We start from the raw sequence: 25,364 nt of genomic DNA, 5'->3' as shown, positions 1-25,364 counted from the left end.
ATACAGTCTTCCCATTCACTGCCTCAGGTCTATGCCACACCCCCAAACCCTCAGTGGTTGGTAAGGGTATGCTGGGTGGGCCATCCTTTGATTTTTAGTGCCCTACACAGCCTGAGCACCTGCACCTTCCATCCCCTATTGGGTGAGCAGCCACTCCATAGGGCAGTGCTGTGCTCAGGGAGGCTGTGGGGGAGCATGCAAACAGAGGCACAGCCTACTGGAGCTGCAGGTCAGGAGGCAGAGCAGGCATAAGTGGGAGCGGCACAGCCTATCAGAACTACAGGCTGGAAAATGGAACCGGGGCAGGAAGGCAGAGGATTGAGGTAGGGAGACCAGGGGGATTAGGTCTGACAGGGCTGGGAAGCAGAGCAAGGGGTGGGGAACCCAGGAGATGGGGGTTGATGAAGCTGGGAGGCAGAGCAGGGGGATGGGGACTAGGAGGTGGAATATAGGGCTGGGGAATTGGGGCTGCCAGAATCGGTACTGCCATGGGCAGTGGTGGCCCTAGGCACACACAGCGTAAGGCACTTACTAAATTTGGAGCACCACTGGTGTCCCAAATTTAATGGTGCCATACACAGCAGCATATGCTGTGTGTGTCTAAGGATGGCTCTGAACCCCAAGCCTGTTCCCTTACCAGCAGTTCCCCTCTCAACTCTCACTACTCCTTCTCTGGACTATTCCTGACTAATAAATAACTCATCTGCAAATTTGATTGGTTCTCTACTCACCACCCCCCCCCCCCTCCAGTTCCAGCTCCCTAATAAGTACATTTAACAAGAAGCAGTGGTATTGCTGACAATACTCATGCTGGGGAAACAAGTGTTACCGCATTCAAGCTTAGCTGTACCTGATAAGACAAACTTGGACAATCATCTTTCTAAGTTCAGACTTCTGAAACCTTGGGCTCAATTATTTCCCTTAGCACATCCATTTTACTTAACATGTTTTGTCAATATGCTGAACCATGGACCAAGTAATGCCCTACTAGAAGGGGAGGAGGGTTCCAAAAAATATGCCTGTGTCTGCTCACACCAACTGAAATCCTTGTTGTCAAGGAACCTGCTCCTGTTCTCAAAGACAATGGGATTTTTTTTACCAATTTAAGAGGAACAGAATAGGATTATAAAATGTGCTAATTTACATTACTCATTCTCCACAGAATTAACTCAGCTAAACAGAGGCATATACTAGTAGCCATACCTGATTCCAGTTGTGCATCTAGGCTGTACCCTTAACTTACAATGACCAGATTGATTTTGTTTTCTTTGTATAAAAATAAGGCCAGCACAGTAATAGTTCCAAATCTTTACAAGCCCCAGGAAAACCCACTGGTCATAGATGCCATCATCTTCCCCAAATAATTCTTCTTTCTGGCCTATCCACTAGCTGGGTCCTCTAACTTGTGTGTTCTGAGCCCTTTCCTGAGGTGTTCCGGAGAGCTTCCTTATTTCTGGGATTCAGCAGTCCATTTCTATTCAGCATACCGCTGAGTGGAGACTTGACCACGTGCTCAACGTTAAGAATATGCTTAAAGGCTTTGCTGAATTGGGATGAACAAATAGGTTTTGCCAAGTTCAGACCTCTACTTTTATAAAGTGCTGTCCAATCTATTTATAATGGAACTGTAAAGAAGTTCATTTAGTCCATCTCTGTGATAGGCTTGCACTAACTCCTTCCCTATCCTCTGGGTGCATGAGATTTTATTCATAAGGCCCTACATATATAGGCTTGGCTCGGTCTTTAGTACAGTGATTGATCTTTGTGTAAGTATATCCACCCAAAACTTCTTCCACTATTTGATCTGAGGAAGTGGGTCTGGCCCACGAAAGTTCATCATCTAATAAACCATCTTGTTAGTCTTTAAAGTGCTACATAGTCCTGTATTTTGTTTCACCCAAAACAGTGAGTGTTATTCTATTTTAGAACATTCAACATGCTTAAAGCTGATCATTTAGAATTGCTGGAGTATTCGGGGCTAAAACAAGCTGACCTGTCAGTTGCTTAGGATCCAAACCCAGCTGTTGATATTAAATATAGTTATTTAATCAGCAGTTTCCATGACTACCATTTTTCTGCCTGATCTCGCAAAGTTTAGTGCGCCATCATCACTTTTAGTCCCTCAAATCTATTTTAAAGCAATGCTTCTCCTCAAACGAATTGGTTTGTGGTTGTTTGATCAAACAACGTTATGGTTGTTATTACTAGAAACCACTGCCTTTTAGAAGAGTTCTGTTTTAGACAGATTGATTTGAATTGCTGGTGATGGCCTGACATGCCTCAGCAAGAGCTTTCTACAGGGCTGATAAATTGGCAGATTTCAGTGTGAAACCTTCCTAGAGCAGCAGTCCATCTTCCCTGTGTGTTGACTCCCTAATCCCACCCATCGCTGTTGCCTTGGTGAGGGCATGAACTGAATAAATCAGAATTTAGTGAAGTGTCAGATGTGCAGCTTGCAAACCAAAAACCAGGCTGAAGGGAGCGGTTTCCTCCATGTGGAGTCTTAGTTCTGGTCAGATAGTTTCTTTTGGGGGACTCTTCTAGGACGATGTAGGGATAAGACTTTTCCTTCATAATTCACCCAAAACTACCAATTTTACCTTTGTGTCTATGAGTGACAAGAGGCTTTAAGTTCAGGAACTCCAAGAGAAGGGGAGCCTTCTGTACAACTGGGCAAATTTTGGAATTTCCATCCTGTGGGAAATTCTATGGTTTCAAAATTTGATTTGGCAAAAAGGTTGATCTTGGCATTTTTTCAGAAACAAAATGTTCTGAAAATCTTTACATTTATCATTTCAATGCTTATATTATATAACTTAATACAAAGTAACTAAATACAAATCAGGCTTTTCAATAAATTTCCTGTGAAAACTGATAAAAATCACACATCCCGTAACACATTTCAGTTTTGTTATAACAACATTTTTCACAACAAAATGCAAGTCTTCTCCTGCCATCACAGCTACTGCCTCTTGAGGAGGTGGAATACCTATCACAATGGGAAAACTCTCCTGTCAGAATAGGTAGCATCTTCACTAAGCACTATAGTGGTCCACCTTCCCTGGTGGTGCTGCACTGCGGCAGTGCTGTAAATGTAGACAAACCCTTACTGAATCACATCCATGCATGTGTCTTTATCAATCACATTTATAATCTCAAAGAATGAGATCAGGTTCGTCTGAAAAAGCCTGATTTTTCATAAAAAACTAGGTTGACTGGTGTAAAAGACAGGAATATAATTATTTATTGAACCTTGTATCCACTTTCTCATTGTTTTGCCAGGAACAGATGTGACACTAACAGGCCTATAGTTACTCAGGCTTGCCATTTTTAAATAGACGCACCACATTAGCACTCTTGCAGTCTTTTGACATCTCTAATATTCCAAAATTAAAAATATCAGTGGACCAGAGATTTCTCAGACAACCCTTTTATGACTCTTTGGTGCATGGTATTTAGGCCTATTGATTTTTAAATGTTTATCCCTAGTAGATGCTGTTCAACATCCTTCTCAGTTAATAATGGACTGGAAAGTCCTTCATCTTCTCATTGTGATACATATACATCATTGTGATTTTTTTTCCCTAAATACTGAAGAGAGAGAGACTAGGGACGCTACATCATTTGCCCAAGGGCACACAGGAGGTCTGAAGAAAAGCCAAGAATTGAAGAGTTAGGGCTTCAGAGTTCTAGACCAGGGCTTGAACTACAAGCTAGTACATCCTTTAAGGCAGTGGTCTCCAACCTTTTTACACCCAAGATCACTTTTTAAATGACAGACCAAGCCAAGATCTACTGCCCCGCCCCTTCCTTGAAGCCCCGTCCTCTCTCTTCTCCTCTCTCCATCACTTGCTATCCCCAATCCCTATACTGCTGCTTTTTTTTTTTTAAGTTTTTTTCCAACATTTGGAAGACGTTTTTCAACATTTGGAAATGGTGCTCAGCCAGGGTGCACCACGCTCCACGTGGGCTGGTGCAGAGAAGAAGCTGCCTGGCCCGTTGGCTGTGGCCTTCAGCCCGGAGGAGGCTGATCCGCACTCCAGCTGATTGGGCGGCTTCCCCTCTGCGCCTGCCCATGTGGAGCTTGGTGCACCCTGGCTGAGCGCTATGGGCAGCTGTCAGGGAAGCCGCTTCTCTTCGCTCCCGCCCGGCTGCCCTGCGCTCAGCCCAGGAAGCTTGCTCCAGCACAGCTGGAGCTAGACACAGCCTCCCTGGGCTGAGCGCAGGGCAACCGGGTGGGAGTGAAGAGAAGTGGCTGCCTGGCCAGCTAGCCCTGGTGCTGAGTCAGAGTGCACCAAGCTCCACGTGAGCAGGCGCAGAGGAGAAGCAGCCGATCAGCTGGAGCGCAGGGCAGCCTCTTTCAGCTGAAAGCCACAGTCAGCTGGCTGGGGTGTTTCAGCCCTCCCGACCTCCCAGCTCCCACCATTCCTCGCAGCTACTCACCTGTGTTGTTGCTAGGTGAGTAGCTGCTCCTCAAATGAGGAAATCTAATGTAAATGTACTGCGCAGGCACGCAGTTCAGAGAGGGCTCTAAGAGTAGCTCTTGAGATCTACCGGTAGATCACGAACTACTGGTTGGTGACCACGGCTTTAAGGTCATCTTTTAAGTGCCTCAGTACAGAAAATTACAGTACTCAAACCAGGAGGGCATGACTAAGTACCATGTGGAGGCAAAGTCCAACTCCACTAAGTGCAGTGCCAGCCATAGAGGGAATAGAAGATTTCTCTTAGCTTTGGATACTGAAGTATCAGGAAACAGTGAGGTGTCTAGAATATTGGTACACTTATTACGTGCCTCTGCCGTTTTATCCCATGGCTATCCAACATAAAAATATATAAATGGGCCTAATTTTCCAGGACTTCACATGTTCTATCTTGTTTTGCAAGGCAGTCTGCAGAAGCACAGTGAGTGTTAATAGCTCCGTTCAGTATTAGATCATATAATGTAACTATGAACTTATTAGTCATGCTTAGCAACAGTAAAGTAACGGATGTCATAGAGTGCCCCATGTTTTTCTTTTTAGCAGTAGGATTAGTTTTTAATAGGCTTAGATGTGTTGTATTCCTATGGTGACTGGCAGTATCCCTGCCCGAAGAAACAACTTCAAAATCCTAAATCGGCTCAGAGTGCAAATTGGCTGCTGATCCATGACGAATGTTCCAGGGTGGTAGATTGAATGAAGGAGATTTCCATATAATTGCCCAAGATGATCTGAACTAGAGCTTTGAGTCACACTTATGATTGAAAACACAGCAAAACAAAAATTGTCCATTAGAAATTGCTCTACATAGGGTACGTCTACACTACAGCGCTAGTTCGAACTAACTTAGTTCGAATTAGTTAATTCGAACTAAGCTAATTCGAACTAAGGCGTCTAGAACTAAAAACTAGTTCGAATTAGCGTTTTGCTAATTCGAACTAGCAAGTCCACATTGAGTGGACTCTGAACAGGGCTTAAGGATGGCCGGAAGCAGTGCCGGCAGGGCATCAGTGGAGGACTTAGAGCGTGGAGATGCTGTCTCAGGCTAGCCGAGGGCTGCGCTTAAAGGGTCCCGACCCCCACCCCGGACACACAGTTCTCAGTGGTGCCCCGCTTGCAAAGAAGTTCTGACTTGGAGTGCCCGGAGTACCCACACTGGGCACATCACACCACTCGGCCATCAGCCCGGCTGCACATGCCGCAGGCTGCCATCTGGGGAGAGGGGGCAATTGGGGGGCTGCAGGAGAGCTTCCACCCCCAGAAGCCCGCAGAGCCAGCCCAGTCCTCCCCATCGGGGGCTCGTGCCCCATTCCTCCCTCACCTCCTTCCACTTACCCTTCCCTAGCCCCCCTTCTTATTGATGTACAAAATAAAGATAATGTTTCTTCCAACATTGACTCGGTCTTTATTGAACAAAACTGGGGGAGACTGGGAAAAGGAGGTGGGAGAGGGGAAGAGAAAGGCTGGGAGAGGGGAGGGCAACTAACATGATCAGGGGTTGGGAACAGGTCCCAGATGAAGAAAGGCTACAGAGACTGGGACTTTTCAGCTTAGAAAAGAGGAGACGGAGGGGGGACAGGATAGAGGTCTCTAAAAGCAGGGGTTGGGTGGAGAGGGTGCATTCAGAAAAGTTCTTCCTGAGTTCCCATAAAGAAGGACTAGAGGACACCAAAGGAAAGGAATGGGTAGCAGGCTTCAAACTAGTAAGAGAAAGCTGTTCTTCTTCAGAAAGCAAATAGTTAACCTGTGGAACTCCTTGCTGCAGGAGGCTGTGAAGGCTACAACTAGAACAGAGTTTAAAGGGAAGTGAGATCAAGTCATGGAGGTTGGGTCCATGGAGTAGTCTTAGCCAGGGGGTAGGAGTGCTGTCCCTGCCCAAAGTTCGTGAAAGGCTGGAGAGGGATGGCACGAGACAAATGGCTTGGTCACTGTCTTCGGTCCATCCCCTCCAGGGTCCCTAGGGTTGGCCGCTGTCGGCAGACAGGCTACTGGGCTAGATGGACCTTTGGTCTGACCCAGGACGGCCATTGTAAGCTCAGGGCTTAGGGTCGGGGGTCTCAGTGGACCCCCTTGATTTTCATGCACACCTGCTCCTGGGTGGCCAGGCTGGCAACTCTCCTGCCCTAGCCGGCCACTTTCCTGTGCCTAGTGCGGAGATCGTGGACGAGGTCCACGATGTCCGCACTAGCCCAGGAAGGTGCCCGCCTCTTGCGGTCCAGGGCAAGCTCCCGGGAGCCGCCAGCCTGGTCCCGGGAAGAGGGGGTGGGCTGGGGGACATCGGGTGGGTGGCTCTGTGCCGTGCCAGGTGCAGGGTCTGCTGGCTGGGTGCTGGCAGGCTTGCACCTGGCACGGGCACCGTAGCCAGCCCGTGCCCCTTTAAGGGGTCCGGGGCCGGGAGGGGGGCATAGAGTTTCCCTGGTGTTGGCCAGAGTGGCTAGCCTCCCACTAGTTCAAATTAAGGGGCTACACACCCCTTAATTCGAACTAGCTAGTTCGAACTAGGCTTAATCCTCGTAAAATGAGGTTTACCTAGTTAGAACTAAGCGCTCCGCTAGTTTGATTCAAATTCGAACTAGCGGAGCGCTAGTGTAGCGCCTATTAAAGTTAGTTCGAACTAATGTCCGTTAGTTCGAACTAACTTTGTAGTGTAGACATACCCATAGTGTTTTGCCTAAGTATAAAAGCATCCTTTTGATTTGATTTTTGGTGTTGCACATTATCCATTACAGAGATGATATTCAGTGTCATAATGTTGAAGCAAGTAGATAAAGAAGTGCTTTCAGCAATAGCTCTGGACTACATGACCCTTTGCCACAGAAAAACCCATGGGAGCAGGATATGGAATACAGGTTGAACCTCTCTAGTGCAACACGCTGTGGTCTGACAACATCCCTTGTACAGCATGATTTTAGTTATCTGAATGTCCACTTATCATGGGTGTTGCCAAGTTTCCTATAGAATCATAGAATCACAGAATTATAGGACTGGAAGGGACCTCAAGAGGTCATCGAGTCCAGCCCCCCGCCCTCAAGGCAGGACCAAGCTCCGTCTACACCATCCCTGACAGATGTCTATCTAACCTGTTCTTAAATATCTTCAGAGAGAGAGATTCCACCACCTCCCTTGGCAATTTATTCCAATATTTGACCACCCTGACAGGAATTTTTTCCTAATGTCCAATCTAAACCTCCCTTGCTGCACTTTAAGCCCATTACTCCTTGTCCTGTCCTCAGAAACCAAGAGGAACAAATTTTCTCCTTCCTCCTTGTGACACCCTTTTAGATATTTGAAAACCGCTATCATGTCCCCCCTTAATCTTCTTTTTTCCAAACTAAACAAGCCCAGTTCATGAAGCCTGGCTTCATAGGTCATGTTCTCTAGACCTTTAATCATTCTTGTCGCTCTTCTCTGTACCCTTTCCAATTTCTCCACATCTTTCTTGAAATGTGGCGCCCAGAACTGGACACAGTACTCCAGCTGAGGCCTAACTAGTGCAGAGTAGAGCGGCAGAATGACTTCACGAGTTTTGCTTACAACACACCTGTTGATACAACCTAGAATCATATTTGCTTTTTTTGCAACAGCATCACACTGTTGACTCATATTCAACTTGTGGTCCACTATGACCCCTAGATCCCTTTCCACCATGCTCCTTCCTAGACAGTCGCTTCCCATCTTGTATGTATGGAACTGATTGTTCCTTCCTAAGTGGAGCACTTTGCATTTCTCTTTATTAAACTTCATCCTGTTTACCTCTGACCATTTCTCTAACTTGCTAAGGTCATTTTGAATTATGTCCCTATCCTCCAAAGAAGTTGCAACCCCACCCAGTTTGCAAACTTAACAAGCGTACTCTCTATCCCAATATCTACATCATTGATGAAGATATTGAACAGTACGGGTCCCAAAACAGACCCTTGCGGAACTCCACTTGTTATCCCTTTCCAGCAGGATTTAGCACCGTTAACAACAACTCTGACTACGGTTATCCAGCCAATTATGCACCCACCTTATCGTGGCCCTATCTAAATTATATTTGCCTAGTTTATCAATAAGAATATCATGTGAGACCGTATCAAATGCCTTACTAAAGTCTAGGTATATGACATCCACCGCTTCTCCCTTATCCACGAGGCTCATTATCCTATCAAAGAAAGCTATCAGATTAGTTTGGCATGACTTGTTCTTCACAAACCCATGCTGGCTATTCCCTATCACTTTATTACCTTCCAAGTGTTTGCATATGATTTCCTTAATTACCTGCTCCATTATCTTCTCTGGGACAGACGTTAAACTGACCGGTCTGTAGTTTCCTGGGTTGTTCTTATTCCCCTTTTTATAGATGGGCACAATATTTGCCCTTTTCCAGTCTTCTGGAATCTCCCCTGTCTTCCATGATTTTTCAAAGATCATAGCTAAAGGCTCAGATACCTCCTCTATCGGCTCCTTGAGTATCCCGAGATGCATTTCATTAGGACCTGGTGACTTGCTGACATCTAACTTTCCTAAGTGATTTTTAACTTGTTCTTTGTGTATCCTATCTTCTAAACTTACCCTCTCTCTGCTTGTATTCACTACGTTAGGCACACCTCCAGACTTCTCGGTGAAGACCAAAACAAAGAAGTCATTGAGCATCTCCGCCATTTCCAAGTTTCCTGTTACTGCTTCTCCCTCCTCACTAAGCAGTGGGCCTACTCTGTCCTTGGTCTTCCTCTTGCTTTTAATGTATTTATAAAAGGTCTTCTTGTTTCCCTTTATGCCTGTAGCTAGTTTGAGCTCATTTTGTGCCTTTGCCTTTCTAATCTTGCCCCTGCATTCCCGTGTTGCTTGCCTATATTCATCCTTTGTTATTTGTCCTAGTTTCCATTTTTTATATGACTCCTTTTTTATTTTGAGATCATGCGAGATCTCCTTGTTAAGCCAAGCTGGTCTTTTGCCATATTTTCTATCTTTCCTACACAGCGGAATTGTTTGCTTTTGGGCCCTTAACAACGTCCCTTTGAAATACTTCCAACTCTCCTTAGTTGTTTTTCCCTTCAGTCTTGCTTCCCATGGGACCTTACCTACAAGTTCTCTGAGCTTATCAAAATCTGCCTTCCTGAAATCCATTACCTCAATTGTGCTGGTCTCCCTTCTACCTTTCCTTAAGATCATGAACTCTATTATTTCATGATCACTGTCCCACATACTGTCTTCCACTTTCAAGTTCTCAACTAGTTCCTCCCTATTTGTTAAAGCCAAATCCAGAACAGCTTCTCCTCTGGTAGCTTTTTCAACCTTCTGAAACAGAAAGTTGTCTCCAATGCAGTCCAGAAACTTATTGGATAGCCTGTGCCCCGCTGTGTTAGTTTCCCAACATATGTCTGGATAGTTGAAGTCCCCCTATGATTCCATTAAGTTTGTTTACAACCACCACTCCTGGTTCTCAGTGTTCTGTGCTGTTATTTAGCTCTAATTTACCCCAAATATCTTCTAAGAGCCCCATAAAGCAGTGAAAGGGTTTGGTAATGCTCGTTCAGCACCAGTCAGGTCCCGAGGTTCAACCTGTACTCCAAAGTTCATTTTATGGAATTTTCAGGAGTTAAATCACTCTAGCCGAGTAGTCTGGAGAAAACTATGGAGTGGGTAGTGGACAAAGCATCCCATTTGCATAGCATCAGTGTCAGCCGACGGTCAGGGCTCCCTATATCTGTCCCTTAAGACCGGCTGAAGTTCTTTTAAATTGTGCTTGGTTCTGTTACAGCAACTGAAGGAGTCAGGTTAAAACTTAAACAGTTACAGGTTTATTTGAGGAAGCTTATAAATCATATGGTTGCAATGGCTATTGTTCTATTTCTTAACTACTAGTAAAATATAGATCTTAAAAATGGTTACAAAGAAGATAAAGATAGAAAAATAGAAATAATGGTACCAAGTAACAGCTTACTCTATGTGTACACTTAAGACAGAGGACCACATCCAGGTACAATTTTTACCCCCTTCTGTGCCTCTCGACTCCAGCATGTCAGGCCAGGGCCGGTCCCTCAATTCCTAGGAAAGACGAAAATACGAGGTGGGTGTCCCCATAGAACCTCGGGAGGTCAAACACCTAACCCGACCAGCAGGTAGAGGGTAGAATGACACTCAAAGTGAGTGTGTGCTGGACCTATCTTTTATACTCATGGGGTCACGTATTTCTCTTTCTTGTCTGTCATGCCAAATGGGGCTGGTCTGTCTTTTGTGAGACCAGTTCTTACAAGGGAGTTGTGAACTTAATTTACACTTGTAAGAGAGGTAACTAAACTGGAATTACTGGGGATTCTTTTCTCAGTGGGAAATTCCTCTCCCAGGGACTGTGTGTGTGTTCGAATCAACATAGGTGCCAGCCTGACACTTCTTGCAGCCTCGAGCTTAGCTTATTTCCTTAATCGTTACTCAGAGTCAGAAACTCGCATATCCTGGTCAAAGCAGATCAAAACTTAATGGCTATGCTGATCTTCTTATTGTTCCTTCTCTGCTCTGTATTCAGACATCTCAGAGGGCAAGCAAGATTGTTTGAGATGGGGGGGGGGGGGCTGTCTGGCTACAATCAGGGACTCAAAATCAATGTCACACTCGAATTTTCAAAGACAGAAGACTTCTTTGCATGGTTAGCCACGCCTGGACTCTGCTGCATTGGTCCACATCTCCCCAGCAGCCTGGCTTTTTCATTTTGCCCCTGCTTCAATCTGCACCACCAAAGCCTAGGAGAATTAAGACACGATTAAGCAACCAAACAAGATGAGTGTTTCTAGGGCTTCAGGAAAGGGGAAATGCTGCTACTGAGAGTACCTTTCCCTTCCATTAAATCATAAGAGTTCAACCTGGCTAGACGCCCCTCTGCACATGCAAATAGAGGCAATGCTTAAGGCTGATGTTTGTACAGTGTGTGTAAATTCTGCACCTGCCAGAATTTTATCATGATGCAACCATCACACTTGTGAGGAAAATAGAGTACGAGATCAAAAACATTTTGAAAGTAGCAATTGATTAAACAGATACAAAGCCCTGCACACACTGCTCACCTTACAATGAACTTTCACCCGTTTCTAACATTGTTAAACAGTATTATTTTTCTTCTAGATCACACCATCTCAACACTAGTAATACATGGTATCTTCCATTCAAGAATCTTAAAGTGTTTTACAAAGGTGAATGAGCCATCCCAATTTCCTGGCCTGGTAAGCTATCTTCCCCCTCTGTAAAAACTGGAATATGGGAGGTTAAGTGATTTGCCAATGGCTGCTCAGGAAACCTGTGGCTGACCCGGAGCTAAAACCCAGATTTTCTGACACGCTGGCCTCTGTTTTAACTAGCTAATGTTCTTCTCTCACAATGTGTTTCACAAATTGTATTTATTCCCCAAGTCCTAAACTAAAGTCCGGGTGTACATACAGATGCTAGAAAATGAGGTAGCGCTCTCAACTGCTCCTATTATGAAAGTGTAAATGCTGTTCTCTTTGTATTCCCAACCATGCTAGAGTGGAAGTGTGGAAAATCTTATGTGAAAAGCCTGTTCCCATGTTTTTTGTGCTTTGTGGCAAGGTTTGATGTGTTTTGAAAAGGAATGCTACCACAATCACTCTGACTGCAGGCATCTGCTGCTTTCCCTTTTACTTACAGCCCTGGCTTGCATTTATAAAAGGAAAGATAAAAAGGTTTTATTGGGTTTTGAATACACCGTGCTAAAGGTGAACATTCCTTATTATAGTGCTAACATTGAAACAAATGAGTTTTAATGAACAGAGTAGAAATAATAGAATGGGCCTCATCTTCTTGAGCAGTGTTGTTCACTCATAGCTGGCTATCAGCAAGCCCAGGCAAAGGCAGACAATGAGGAAATCCGAGATTTAAGCAGAGATTTATTTTTTTTTTTTAAAGATTTTTGCACTTTCAAATTCCTACTGAACTATGCTGAGGGAAAGCACAATTGGGAGAAATGGAAAAAAAATCACAGCAGTAAATGCCTCAGAGGATTTTTTGTATTGACACCTAATGAGGCCAGCTGTGCATGCTGATGATTTTTGAGTAGTTGCTCCTGTCAGAGGAGTGGTACAGTGTGTGAATGGTTTAAGTCAATTTTTAGTAACCCCAATGTAGGGAAAGGTTAGTTACTTCTCTACAGCTAATGAATCTCACTCAGTATAGTGAGGATTTGTCTCCAAACACAGACCCGCTCAGGAGCCAAATCTAAGCAGAACTGAGATAAAAGTTCCAAAAATGAATCAGTTAAGAGACAACACATTTTAATTGTCCCCTCTTCCTCTGCCCTTCCCATAAGAGTTCAAAAAGCACAAGACACAGAAAAAGAGAATGATATAGTCCATGACAGTCTCAGATGAGCTAAAACAAGTTGTGAATATTCATTTTTCCTTCTTCCTCAGAGAGGAGTGGCAGTGCTGCAGTGACTGTGTGATCAGCATGCTAAGCTTGGTTGTGATCTAATTTCAAATGAAATAGCACGTTTGCATTTTCATGCCCATTAGTGTACTTAGTAGTGTTCCATACTAGTAGTGCAATAGCTGCTAGAGGACCCCAGTTGGGATCAGAGCCCCATTCAACTAGACTCTAAGCTCTTGGTCTCTTTACATTGATTTAACTGTAGAAGCATCTACACAACAATGTTCACCATGACAATTTAACTCTCACGCTACATGCATCTAATCACCCCACTTCCGCGAGAGGTATAGTGAGGAGGCCAACGTAGTTAGGTCAATGCTAGTGTAGATGCTGCATTGCTTATCACTTGTTGTTTTTGAAAGCCTGCCCCTGGACTGACAGTCAGACTTCAGCTGCCAGAGCTCCTCACTGCCCCATGTAAGTGGGTGCAAGCGTGCCTAGTGAGAACGTGCACTGCCAACACAAGGGGCATAGTGTGGACACAAAGAGACAATTTAATGTGGTGGCTGTAGGTCAAACTAACTTGAGTCTACTTAATTTTGTAGTTGACATACCCCCAGGCTTGTCATATTAAGACATGTGCTAAGATCTTTGGAGTGGGGCTCATGTAGACCCATTGGGTATCAGATGGGCACTAGATTTAGAGGTGCATGTTAAAACTCTCTCTGTCAAGAAGAGTTTCATTAACACAAAAAATAATTACATCTGAACTACTTAGGGATTTAGAGGCCAAGTCCAGCATTTTGAACCGCAAAGGTGAGATCTGCTCAAGAGCAAACCCACAAATCCCATCTCTGGATTTGTGCAAGCAGACCCTTGCACTTATGTTGAATGCCATAGAAGTCAACACTGCTCCACTTGAGTGCAAGGGTGTGAGTGTGAGGATCCAATTACAGGATCACAGTATCACTACATTGGCACAAATGCTTTTATTTCAGCTACTGAGTATTGGTCAGGGTGAACCAATTTTGCAGACAAGGAAGCAAGAGTTCTTAAAAACTTCTACCCTTCCCCTTCCACTAGAAGGAAGGGAAGTCATTTAAAATAGCACTTCCAAAGTTAAAATTCAAACAGGCGATGCTCCATTCATGAACAATGGTTTGGTTTAAGGGAAGGGGTATATGGCTTCATGAGCCAGGGAAACAAAGAGTAGGTAGGGTCCCCAGGCTCACTACAGGCATTTCAACATGGTCAATGTTAATCCACTGTTTAGAAAAGAAAGTCCCTGTTGCAGCTTTCTGAACAGTCCTTTAAGAATAAAGATTTGAGTATCATGCACCTTCCCTGGCCAGCCAACATCAATGTCAGTGAAGCATCCTCAGCAATCTACCAGTGCTTGCAGAACCATAGGAAAATAGCCCTTTCTGTCACTATACTCTGTGGCAAGGTGATCTTTTGCCAAAATAGGGATACACGTTATCTATCCATCTACCACAGTTCATCAATCTAAAATCCATCTGTAAATCCATCCACTATGTCCTGCACTCTGTCAAGAGACGGGCGGATATAGGGCAGGGCGAACGGGGCAGCCGCCCCGGGCCCCGCGCATGCGCCGTGGCAAAGGGGGGGCCCCGTGGAATTATGCTGCCCGGGGCCCCGCAAAACGGTCATCTACCCCTGCCAAGAGAGTTACAGTCCTTCATAGAAAGAGTGATTAATGGCCCAGCACACTTACATAACCCCCACAATGGATATACTAACTCCAAAATGGCTTCCCTCCGACTGATAGCAACCCAACATTCCAAGTCTGCAATTGCCACTCTTTTCTCCACTGCCAGTGTGGCTCTTATTCAGTGTCCCTGTGCCGGTGACTTGAGGTGAGTGCAGCACATATCTAGGAATGTGGCCTTCTGCACCCAACAGACCTGCAGCCATTGTTCATCATCCCAAACTGACATTGCAATTGAATCCCACCACTCATTGCTCATTTCTTGGGCTTAGAAGCAGCACATGTGTCATGTGCAGGTGCTTCACGAATGACACCAACCATTGGTTTCACTAGGTCCCACAGCAATCCATCCTCCAGGAAGTCACCATCTTCCTTGCGGTTGTTCATGCAGCTCTGTAAATACTGGAGGATCATGAATCCTGTGCTTGCCATGCTCAGGACCACACTGCAGAGCTGTGCAGGCTCCATGTTTCTGTCAGAGATGGTGGATAGTAACAGGTTAGAGGGATTTTCAAAAGAGGGGTGACAATTATGGGATACACAGGTGGCAGGATGGAACTTGACCCCGCTGTCCCAGTTACCCCTGCATGATTCATTTCTGCCACAGCGTGAACTGCCAAAAGCTCCCAAAACTCAATGACCTGAATAGTGGTGAGTTGCACAATGACACATCTACCAAAACACACTCCTAGTTAATATGCTGAGTGATGCTGCAAGGAGCCAAGTATGCACATGCACAAGTGATATACTCACTGTGGTGGTTTTATGCTGATGTAACCTGCATCAGCAAAAGTTTGTAATACGAACATAGCCTTAGAAATGCTCATGTATGTTCCCTGAGAGAGGGTCTGCTACCATGACAACAATCAGTCTGAACTGGAGAAGATCTAGTCACAGGGTTCCTAGAAAACTATCCATAGACAGGACTGCTCAACCCTGCATTTAAAACACACAGTCTAGGCTCACAAAGTTGCTTGTGACCTGGAACAGCTCTGCACGTCAGGACCTGCTCTGCTACAGGGTCATATGTCTCTGTAGAAGACTAAGACTCATTTTCTTTTTTGTGCTCCTAATGGGTTCCTTATGTTAGGCAACACAGAGCAGAGGTCAAAGCTCCTGTTCTGGGTTTAATTCCTGGCTCGGCTCTGGAATCGGAGCTCCGTGGACTGAAGACTTCCAAACCATAATGTCCCCATCTGTAAAATGGAGTTAGTGACTATTTTTGTAAAATACACTTAGAGGAAAGGTGTCATCTTCTTTAATAAAAACCAGACCAATGGTTTCTCACTTTGACCCTGGTCCTGTACCATTCAAGTCTATGGCAAACCTCCCAATGACTTCAGAGAGGGTAGGATCAAAGCCCTGACACAAACAATTGGGCCCTCAGTTTTGGGGGGTCATAGTTGACCTCAGACCAACTCATTGCTTAACTTTTGGTGACTGGTGCTATATAATGTTTTACGTGGTAATAAAGCATCCTTAGTACAAAAAGTGGAAGCATAAAGAGATGTCTTTGCCTTAATCTGTCAGCCTGTTACACTGGTCAGGATGTCTCTTCATGTTTTCAGGTATAAGCAGACCTCTGTGTGATGAGGGTTCGAAGGAAACTTCCCTTCTAGGCAGACTATTGCATAACTTTCCAGCCCGCTTCAAGAGTTCTACTGAACAGTTTGCAAACTCCTGCATTAGCTTGAACTAATTATCTCAGTCTAGATCACACACTCATCAATAGGTTAACAGAGTTTGTAACTGAAGGAAAGAATTCTGTACTATGTTATACCTCCCTGTCTAATACCTACAGATGCCCTTTATCTGGGTATATTCATAAATCTTAGTAGCAGTTTTAATAGAGCAGTAAAAGTGGCCCTGTATAGTAATGTCACTGCTTTCTTCTGGTGGGAATCTACTCTTGATATCACACTGGTCCTTGGGAGGGATTTTCCAAGGCACAGGAGTAGTAACAGACCACGTGTCACTCTCACATAGCTTTTTTGATCAATGCAGCAGACACTACAAAACCCAAGGACACTGGATCCCAGAGCAGTGCAATTAATGAGAAAAGAGTCACAAAAAGCAAGATAAGCTAGCAGTTGAGGATCTGTCACACCTAAGGTTGGAGGAGATTTCTGCAGAAGGTCGGTCATTGAAACAAAGGGTGTGGGCATTCTGCAACAGAAGTGGTTAGGAGATTAATTATCAGATGTTATGCACAGTAATCTATTTTTAATATACTTCAGGCTCACTTGTACAAGTATCTAGGTTTTGTTACTTACTAAGAATTCATTACAACCTTTAGCTTAGCCCACTCTTTTATAGCCATTAAATAAAAATAAATGGAGAGCAAACTAAGAAATCTGCTGTGGCCTCTATTTAACATGCATTTTGACCAATTTCCACCTGCTGCGGTAGTAGGTGGCTGACATATTCCTTTTAAGCAGGCATATTTGGTTTTAAAATGCTATGGAAGAAATACAGCTGTGTGCACCTGCACACAATAAAAATCCATTTTTGTCCTTTTTATTGTCTGTAAAGCACCAGGAGAATTGCAGACCAATTATAGTAATGGGGAAAAAAAAAGAATCTTGTTAACAGAAGTTGAAAGTGGATATGCAAAGCTGACTCTCAGAAATATGCACACATTTAATTTGCAGCAATAGGTGCATGGATTGAATCAGGATTACAAGGACTACCTCACCAAAACAGAGTCATTTCTCTCATTTTCTTTGTTCATGCACTTCAGAGAAGACTTACAAAATAACTACTCTTTCCAAATGATCTCTGCAGAATGCACAAGCTACAGTGTAAATACTATAAAAAAATAGTCAATTGCAAATATGTTTTGTGCTATAGGACCTAGAAAGTGTTTCTCCATTGATTGCCGGGCCCCGGAAACTTTGTGAAATGAGAACAAATGTGGAAGAGCATGTCCAGGAAAAGATATGGGAGATTGTTCAGGAAAGAGAAAGTATGTGGCTATGATAGTGAGGGGGAAATCTCGCTCCCCTGGGGTACAGAGCCCCCAGAAGGGTCCGAGGCCAGAGGTCAAATCAGTGAGGCAGGAGAGAAACCTAGAAGGAAAACTTTATGATGCATGCATGCAGGCTGTCACTTCCAAGAGTGAAGCAGCAGCCCTGACAGACAGATTCAGGTATCCTTATACAGAATTGTTCTTCTTTAACATATCAAAGTCTCAGCAGAAGTACTCTGAGACTTCTGTTCACCCCAGGAGTGCTAGAAGTAAGTTTTTACAGTACACAAAGCCACATGAGAACTTGAGTGGAGGAGTCTACAAGGCAAACTGTGACAAAGATAAGGGTTTACATGACAAATTGTGACAGACTAAGAGTATCCATGAATTTGAGATAGGCATTGTGAGGGTCTTGATTAGAGTTAATTTGATTTCTCTCTGTTACAGGGAGAGAGGCCTGAAAAACTTTTAACCCTTACAGCAGTTTTCTTTCAGAGAGTTTTGATTTCCTGCACAGTCCCCCCTTTAGACACAACTGGAGTTATTTGATTTTCCCCACAATAGACTGGAAAACCTAGGAGTGACTGACTCAGGGCCATTAATCATCCTTATACTTTCAGAGTGAAATTTCATTTTGTGGCATTTTAGAATTACTGAGAGTCTGGATGGAGGAGGCTGCCAGCAAAGTGGCCCCACAGGGGCTTGGGATGGGATGAAAAGTGACATTAACAGTGCTGCCAACTTTATCACACATGTTACAATAATTTAGTGTTACTAATTAAGCCCCAGCTCTTAGATTTTGGTGATTACATGAAAATCTCAGTTTTCCTTTAACACAAAGTAAGTTTCTAGCCTTCATAGTTGCACAGAATAGAGTCGGCACTAGGCATAAGCAGACTAAGCACTTGGTTAGGACCCCAAGCAATTCAAGAAGATACCTATTCATTTTTTATTAGAAGAACTTGCCCATTTTAGTACGGTGGGGAGCAAGAATATTCCTGATTAGGGTCCCCAGTGGAGTAGCACCGTCAAGGAACAATTGAAAACATGGACTCTAAAAGGTTCAGCAAATCAAATGGCAGATGAAAAGAACCAGGCATTGATTTATGAGACAATCTCCAGGTGTTTTTGTTTGTTTTTGTTTTTTTGGCCCTGACTTGTTTTTGAATGTCTGAGATTGGTGCTGTTGCACCTGGGTTATCCAGGATTGGGACCAGGACCAGTAGATCCAGGATTACATTCAGGGGAACCAGAGACCCTGACACTCTGTGCAACTGTTATGAAAGGCCATGGCTGCTATTCTCATCTATGGCCTGGGGCAGTGGAAGCTGAAGGATTGTGCTGGAATGCTAAAAACCTATCCCCAAGTTTAGGGCTGAGTTTTCCCTCACCTCAGCACTTTTTGCCAAGTTTGCTAGTTTTATAGGAGATTGATACAATAGGGACGGGACGTGTGGTAGAGATGAGCAATATTTCTTATCTAGGCCGTCATGAAGCTTAAAATTCTGATAGTTTTCCCCCTCACTGAGTCCCTAGAGATGGCCTCATCTAGAAAGCTGAAAAATCCCGTTTAAAGTCTCCTGCAGCCTAAAGCAATGTCCAGACACTCATCAGTCTAAAGAAAAGAGAAAACACAAAACAACCCCTAGGAGACTAGATTCTCAATTATACCAAGGCCCCTTTACACCACTTCGGCAGTGTAAACAGGCCATAGGGCTTGGGCTGGAGTCTCATACACATAAGACCTTTTCACGTAGACTGTCCATTCCTCAGATAGGCTGCTCTAATGCATCCCTTTAAGAAACAAAAACTCAGTGTTACTTTTTGTTTTCATAAGACACCAAGTACGCAATCCTTCCTCTCAGTCCCAGATAAAATTAAACTTTAATTTCTGTCTCAGTGCCAGGTGGCATATTCAGCTGCCTTGTGGCTCCTCTGCAGCAATCCATGTCCCCCCAGAAGAGTTCTGGGTAACTCAGAGTTAGTCTTGGGGGCTGAGCAGCAGCACACGCCAGCATACTCTCTACATCACCTTTGGGAAGGATGCAGTGTGCTCCCCATTTTAGGCACTTAACACCCACATGAGTAGGGCCACACTGTCTGTTGGGATTTTAGCCCTCCTCTACATGGAGTGTCCAGCTTCTTACAACCTTCCCTCTTCTGGCCTGGCAGAATACCAGGGGCTGGCCAAAATCCCCTAATAAAAATCAAGAACTACAAAAACTTTCCTTCCACACATTAGACTGACTGCTGAGGCTCTTCCCTTCATGCTTCTCGTCCCGTTCTATTTTATTACCCTTGTCTTTGCAAGTCACAGACTTCCCCCTGGTATGCAATTTTTGGTCATACATCTGGTCCTTAACACAATACAGAAATATCAGCTGATTTTTCTTGCAGCCCAATGAGCTTTTAATCCTCTCAGACCTATGTTCCATTATGGATCTCTGAAGATTTGTGGGTAATCCTACCTCCAAATCATTACAAATGACCCTGCAGAATTGGACAGTCCCATCAAGTTTCAGTTCAATACTAAGCTTTCTTTAGGCCATTCCTAGTCTCTATCAGATCCCCTTTTCTGCCTGAGCTACAGCCTTTTATGCCAGCTGTTGCAAATCATCCCCTTAAATATAGATGGAGGAATAATTGGTCTATTAACAGGGTTCTACCTGTCACAGATTGGGGTCTCTACCCTTCATCACATGTCTCTTCAGGTAGGAGCACAATCTCCAAGCTTTCACATTATGGGATGAAATATGAGAATTGGGGATGAGTCCTAGTAGCAGCCAGTAACCAGGTGTGCTTGGGGCAGCCCTCACTAGAAATGCAAAGGTTAGGGCAGGCTGCAAACACTACCCAAGATCCACAAACCTGGAAATCTCAGATGCCCCATCGTGATTATCCAGTTATGTTGACACTCTCCTCATACCCTATGCTACCAACACTCCTAGCTACCTTCAAGACACCTCTGGCTCCCTGAGGAAAATATAGGACATCAGTAATCTTCCTGAAACACCATCCTAGCTGCCATAGATGTAGAAGCTCTTTACACCAACATTCCACACAATGATGGATTACTAGCTGTCAGGAGCACTATCCTGATGACTCCACTACACACATGGTGACTGAGCTTTGTGACTCTGTCATCACCCACAACTATTTCCAATCTGGAGGCAATCTGTATCTTCGAGTCAGCAGCACTATTATGGGCACCTGTATGGCCCCACAATATGCCAACATCTTTATGACTGACTTCAAACAATGTTTCCTCAGCTCTCGTCCCCAGCACCGTTATTCAACTTATGCCACCTTATACCAGAAACCTACCAAGTATTATATTTACCTACATGCATCTAGCTTCCATCATGAACACATCACCCGATCCATTGCTTACAGCCAGGCCCTAAGATACAACTGGATTTGCTCCAATCCCACAGAGACAAACACCTACAGGAGCTCTATCAGGCATTCTTAAAACTGAAATATCCACTTAGGGAAGTGAAAAAACAGATTGACAGAGCCAGAAGAGTAGCCAGGCATCAGCTTCTTCAAGATAGGCCAAAAAAACAAAATAACAGAGCACCACTAGTCATCTCCTACAGCTCCCAACTTAAATCCCGCCAGTACATCATTAACAATCTGCAACCCATCCTGGAAAACAATCCCTCACTCTCACAGGTTTTGGGAGACCAGCCAATCCTTGCTAACAGACAGCCCCCTAATCTGAAACAAATTCTTTCCAGTTACTGCGCACGCACCTCAAACATACTCATGCAAGAATCAATCCCTGCAATAAACTCTGTTGGCAACTCTGTCCACGCATCTATACAAGCAATATCACCCAAGGACCTAATCACACAAGCCATCACATCAGCGGCTCATACAACTGCATACCCTCTAATGTGACATATGCCATGAAACGCCAGCAATGCCCCTCTGCCAAGTATATTGGCCAAACTGGACAGTCTCTACAACAAAGGATTAATGGACACAAGTCAGATATTCAAAATAGTAACACACAGAAACCCGTAGAGGAACATTTTAACTTGCCCAGACTTTCACTAATGGATCTAAAAATAGCCATTCTTTTACAAAATAATTTCAGGAACCAACTAGAGAGAATCTGCAGAACTGGCCTTCACGTGCAAATTTGACACATTTAGCCAAGGACTGAACAAAGTCGTTTCTTGGATGGGCCGTTATATTCAACACCCAAATGACATTAAAAGCTAAGTATCAGACACTTACAGCCTGCTCTATAAGCCTCATTTAGCATGAACACTTTAATTGACAGGGTTTTTTCTCCACCTTCTCTCCCCTCTTTTTCTGCTTTATAATTGACCCTCTATGCCTCTTGCTCCATATTTGTCACCTGAAGAAGTGGGTTGTGCCCACGAAAGTTCATGAGACCATATGTATTTTTGTTAGGTCTCTAAGATGCTACAGGACCACTCGTTGTTTGTTAAGCTTTTTCTTTCTTTTTTTTTTCAATTGGTCACCATGGGATTTGTGCCCAATAACCACAAATTGATCACACTGATTATGTAAGCAGAGCATGAGCACAATGTATGCACATAAACATGCCCAAGTTTCTCCCCATTCCAGCTAGCTGTCAAGGAAGGATTTATTCAGACCCTGCTTACATCTGAAATGTCATTAGGGAGTGCTCCAAGCTGCAATCACTTGTGTCATGTGAAGTCAAAAGGTCTCTGCTCTAGGATTCTCATTTGGGTCTGGGATCTGTCTTTCAAGTGTATCCCATACATTTCATGATATATATGTTTGCATATACTCTTAGCCTATATTCCAGATTCGATAAACTCTGTTAGAATTTTCTTAGGACTTTTTTTAAATGTTAGGAATTGCATAGTGACAAGAATCTGTGTGGAGCCTAGCTCATTGCTTCCTTGTCTCACTCTACAGATTCTATGAATTACAATCACCAACAATCCTTTTATATTACCCTATGATATTAGTCTGATATATTTATCCTAAAACAGGGACCTATGCATTGGAGCTCACTAAGATCTTTGAAATATCTTTGGAAGGTCTTAAACAAGCCAAACCAAGGTCAGGCAAAAACGTGCTAGAAGAATATTGGAAAAATGATTAACTGATTTTTTTCTATACTCCACATCTTAACAGTTTGTCTTAATAGTTTTAAATTTTGTCCAAACAAATTGTGCATAGCTCACTGGCCACACATGCTGAAACAATGTTGGTTGGGGATTTTTGTGGGGACAGGACCAAAGGAGGAAGCAAAAGTTAGGCTTATAATGAAAAAATGAGACAACTTTAACTATGAGCAGCTGCAGCCACTTCATCATAAACTTCTAACCAGAACTGAAGAACTAAAATCCAAACAAGCATGTTAATATAACCATATACTGTACATGTGTTATTTCTTTCTTAAACCAGTACAGAAAGATTGCATTTTCTGTAGCCCAAAGCAAAATATATTGGGTTATTACAGCTCTGCAGTGCCATCTAATGATCCTGAGAGGCGTCCATAAAAACTAAACTTCTATAATTTTCACTCTTGCAAAAGAGATTCATGTGAGACAATTAATGAGGAAAACAGGGCTTTCATGGAGAGTATAAAGTAGTTAAAAATTACTTATTTTTTTCATCCTAGCTAGAGTAATCTCATTGTTCAAATGCCTTCAAAGTAAAAATAGCCACCATTTTAAATCAATCACTGACATTCTAAAAAGACTATTTTATTTTAACAAAAAGGATATACTGTGTAGCAAATCCATCATGGAAAGTCTACAGTTTCTTTTTAAAGTCCTTATTAATTTAGTTATTTTTGAAGTTCATTCTCTTTATTGTGTGATATGGTCAACGGATAAAACAAATCATGTATATCACATTAACTTGTATTTTGTACATTATAGGTGCCCTAAAAAGTGCAAGGATTACTTTTAATATTGACAATGAATTGCTTGGGAATGCTAAGCATTCCAGGACTAAGAAAATTAAGGTACATTAAACAAAATCTGGATACCTGCAGAATTAGGAGCTTTTATTCAAGCTTATAATGTTGCCCACATTATTGGTAGTATTATTCCCTTAAAGTTTCCAATCAGGTCAGGTAATATGTGTGTTGCATGTTTTGCTTTGAATTCTACAAAACACATGTTAAGACACTGTCCATGTGCTGAAGTGTCTATTAGTTAATTAAGCCAGTCTGAAAGAGTGAGAGAAATTAAACAGTAGATGCCCGTTTTCTGTCCCTCTTTGTCCTTCACACCAAGAAATGGAGATCATTTCCTTCACAGCCAGCCAGCATCACTCCCAAGTCAATAGATAAAACGGATCGAAATATGAGTGGAGTATGATTCAGAGCACGCCTGAGCATTTTCACTGTCATGAAATATCAGCTAAAAAAGCTCTGTAGAAGCCAAAACGTTTTTCAGAGACATTGGTTTCCACTAAATTTCTGCAGGGAAGGTTTTGGGGTGAAGGAAGAGACAGACTATATAGATAGGGATTTAGCATAATAGCTTAGACATATGGGACCCCCCTAATTTTACCCAATTTGAATCTTTTTCAGATGAAAAGCTCCAATCTGAAAAAGGCTGAGGGAGATATTTGTACCACTGTTTCTTACAACACCAGATCTGCAGCCTTCAGCACCAGCAAAATAAAATGAGAATTACCCAGCCCTGCTGACAGAATTCCATTTTAGTGAAATCATTCCCAATGGGAAATAAAAATGAATTTTGAAACCTCAAAAGTTGCCATGAAATCAAATTGCCATCCTCCATCCAGCACTAGTCTTCGTGCCCTGTGCATAGGCATGGCATACAATCCAATGGTGCCCATGTGGGATCGCTCAGCAATCATGTGGAATTCTCTGAAGCGTTGTCAAATATATTAGGATGGGAATGTCTTGTGGCAAGACTTTTGGTAAAAAGCCAGAATTTACACTCAGTTTGGCTGGAGGAAAATGTTCACATTACTGTTATCCAGATAGTCACCTCTTCCCCTAGACACCTCCCTGCCTCACCTTGCTTCCCTCCATTAATGGGCCATTCTTCTACAAAAGAAAAAAAAATTCCAGTTTTCCTGTATCCCAACCCCACAATGTTGCTTTGGCAAGAATGTCATGCAGTGGTGACATCTAGTGGAGACAAGTAACAAAACCAATCAAAAACCTTATTTGTGAAAATAATTTACAGGGGGTCCCCATTTTAAGTCCAGGTTACGTTCCTAAATAATGCAATTTATAGCGAAACAACTGATAAAGGGGAATTAATACCCATAAGGAATAAGTAATTAGCTTGAGAGACGTTCCTAACACATACAGTTCACACACACGTGTATATACATATAATGTACCTATAACCCATAGAGTGCGAAGAGCCCAGCCCCTGGTTCTAACCCAATCCCCCTCCCCTCCCCTCCAGCCAGGCACCCCCAGACTCCCCCTCCTCTAACCTAATACCTGGGTCCCGGAGCCACCGCTGCCTTGTGCTGCTTCCTCCAGGCGCTGGGGCGTGTGCACTGAGCCGTGAGCAGCACCAGCAGAAGCCACATTGTTTTAATTAAACTCACCCGGCCTACGTTGCTGGCTTTTGGTCCCTTGAAAAACAAAGTAGGTAAGTGCAGATCTGTGCAACATATAATGATTTTAGTTTCCTTAATCAATTGACGACATACATGCGAAACGACGAATATCCAAGTGACTTATAACAGGGACCCTTTGTAGTCCTAAACCAATGATAATATTGTGCATCTTTCACCCACTTCTCTTTACTCCCAGGAAGCCCTCTTTACTTCAGTGTTCTGAAAGCTCGAGACATATTTAGAAACATGGAAATTACCA

The 25,364-nt window shown here is 43.5% G+C and overlaps 1 long non-coding RNA gene across 1 annotated transcript; it reads left to right on the top strand.

The window, feature by feature from the left end:
• Positions 1–24,225, top strand: LOC142827969 (uncharacterized). Its single transcript, XR_012902802.2, has 3 exons — positions 1–323; positions 11,583–11,680; positions 24,090–24,225. It is a non-coding gene; the product is annotated as an uncharacterized LOC142827969 (long non-coding RNA).
• The last annotated feature ends 1,139 nt before the right edge of the window (positions 24,226–25,364 follow it).

Source organism: Pelodiscus sinensis, chromosome 3, assembly GCF_052426305.1.
Source record: "Pelodiscus sinensis isolate ZL-2025 chromosome 3, ASM5242630v1, whole genome shotgun sequence".
NCBI classification, from domain to species: Eukaryota; Metazoa; Chordata; order Testudines; family Trionychidae; genus Pelodiscus; species Pelodiscus sinensis.
This window is presented reverse-complemented; position numbering and strand designations above follow the sequence as displayed.